This window comes from Enhydra lutris, unplaced genomic scaffold (assembly GCF_002288905.1).
Source record: "Enhydra lutris kenyoni isolate GAN:26980312 unplaced genomic scaffold, ASM228890v2 scaffoldscaffold56, whole genome shotgun sequence".
Lineage (NCBI taxonomy): Eukaryota > Metazoa > Chordata > Mammalia > Carnivora > Mustelidae > Enhydra > Enhydra lutris.
This window is the reverse complement of record NW_019154140.1, coordinates 9,486,947-9,489,482: the sequence shown is the minus strand read 5'-3', so window position 1 is coordinate 9,489,482 and position 2,536 is coordinate 9,486,947.

Here is a 2,536-nt window from a genome sequence, read left to right as displayed (position 1 = left end):
ACAGCAATCAGAGCAAAAGGACGGGGTAAGAAAACTTCTCCCCACCCAGCATTGGTAGGGTCACCCAGGACCTCTGCCACTGGTCTTGCTATTCACTGTGGTACATGGGTCATTATCCCCACTAACACCATTTACTGAGCTTCCCCTGGGTCCAATTTCTTCTGTACAGTGAGGTTAAACAGAAGAAACCATGAAGTCTTTCTAAACTAATTCTATTCAGCTTTAGAAACTTGGTCACTCTGAATCTCTGTCATTCTGAATCTCTGACCCCACCTCTACAGAAAACTCCCCACAATCTCTTTTTCAGTCCAGGTGACTCAGGTAGGGCTGACCACACCCCCTAACTCTAAGGGTCAGCTTGTGTCCTAGGCATCCCTGGGCCCTGTTTTCAGCTCATGATACCTACCTATGCTAGGTATCAGACAGAGCCCTCCCTGACGCTTCTGCTGGAACAGTAAGGAAAGAGATACCCTAACCTTGCCAGCTGTGAGGATCACATCAGTCCAGAGCTGATGGTGGCTATGGTTCCACTGTGCAAGGAGAACCTGCATGAGAATGAGATCATGCTAGGACTGATGCAGAGCCCAGAGTGAGAGGGGGTTAGAAAGAGACAGGTGGATAGCGGCTTGGCGATATTTGAGTCCTCAGGTCCAGCCCAGCTCAAAGTTGGATGTGCCATTGGATTTCCCACTCATGTGAGGATGTTCAGTTCCCTTTGAGCACAACCGGCCTGAATGGGTTTCTGGCTGTCACTCACAGTCAAAAATCAAGATGAAAACCATGCCTAGTGCACATTTATTCCCCCCCGCCAGGACACATCTAACTGTGTAATTCGTACCACATCAGTTTTCACTTGTTTACTCAATAACACATGCAAGTTTTTACCTAAAATTTTGTAACACATCTATACTTCACCAAATAATCTTGTGTGTCTGTGTATATAAAACTTAACTTTAAAAAAGAATTTTTTTTAAAGATTTTATTTATTTGACAGAGATCACAAGCAGGCAGAGAGGCAGGCAGAGAGAGAGGGGGAGGCAGGCTCCCTGCCGAGCAGAGAGCCCGACATGGGGCTCGATCCCAGGACCACGACCTGAGCCGAAGGCAGAGGCTTTAACCCACTGAGCCACCCAGGCACCCCTATAAAACTTAACTTTTAAAAATGATTTTATTTATTTATTTGAGAGAGAGAGCATGCAGCATGCACATGATGAGGGGAGAGGGGCAGAGAGGGAAGGAGAGGCAGACTTCCTGCTGAGCAGGGAGCCAGACGTGGAGCTTGATCCCATGACCTGAAGATCATGACCAGAGTCCAAGCCAGACACTTAACCAACTGACCACTAAGGCGCCCCTAGAACCTAATTTTAACACAGTTATGTGAGGTGGGATATATGTTATTCTTTTAGTTGGTCAAACTGAAGCTTGGAGAAGTCTGGCAGTTCATTCAGCATCACACAGCTAATGAATGTAGGTCATCTGGCTCTAAATCCCAGGCCTATTCTATACTCTTCATCTGCTTAAGTATTTGTAGGGTTTCTTCATGAATTTATTTTTCCATCTCTTGTGCTCACTTAAGATACGACCTTGCTGTTTGCCTTGAGTCCCTCTTTTACTCCCTTGAGCAGCTTCGTGGTATGAGTGGGACTCAGAGTAGGGGATTGGTTCTCACTGATTGTAAGATTAGGGTTTGCCAGATCTGCTTTCTCTCATCAAGGAGCTTGTAATCAGCTGACTGAAAAAATGCATATGTATTACAGTGGTGTTTTACCACCTTTTTTGACCTCTACGGTAAGAAACTACACGCACATTATTAAAGTTTAATGAAGCAATACCTACCTTAGTATGTGTGACAGTCTTTGATGTTTCCTGTTTCATTTTTTAAAAATTCTGATTGTGACCCACTAAATTGATTTTGTCACTCAATAAGATGGATTGAAATCCAGTTTGAAAAGCATGGTTATGGGTTACATATATGTAAAGTCAAATTTTAGCTGAAGCTCAATATCACAAATGTTTATTGAGTGCTAAGGATGTGCTAAGTATATTGCTAGGTGCAGTGAATGATATAAAATAAAGTATGTATAGCTATATGATGCTCATAATCTAGTGATAGAAAGTAGAGAATAAACTCAAATAATTAATAAAAGGAAAAATATGAGCCAAAAAGCCCCTACAAAGATTCAGGAGCAGTAGAAGTCACATCCTGTGAGAATCAGGAAAGGATTTAAGGAGCAGGTAGCATTTGAGTTAGGTCTTGATAAGTGGATACTAGAACTGTGAGTCGAGGTGACAGACCTCAGGGAAAGAGGATACAGGGAATAATGGCCTTTGGGAATCACAGTCAAGAAGGAAATGATGCTATGGCTATGAAGGGATGTGACCATAGCCTTGGAGTCCTCCCTGAGGATACACTAGTGAACATGACAAAGTCCTGACTCTCAGGAAGAAATCAAATAGGAAAAGCAACTCAGTGGGGTAGTGCTGTGGAAAAGGGAAGAATACAGCATAGTGCATCATAGGACTACAGAGAAGACAA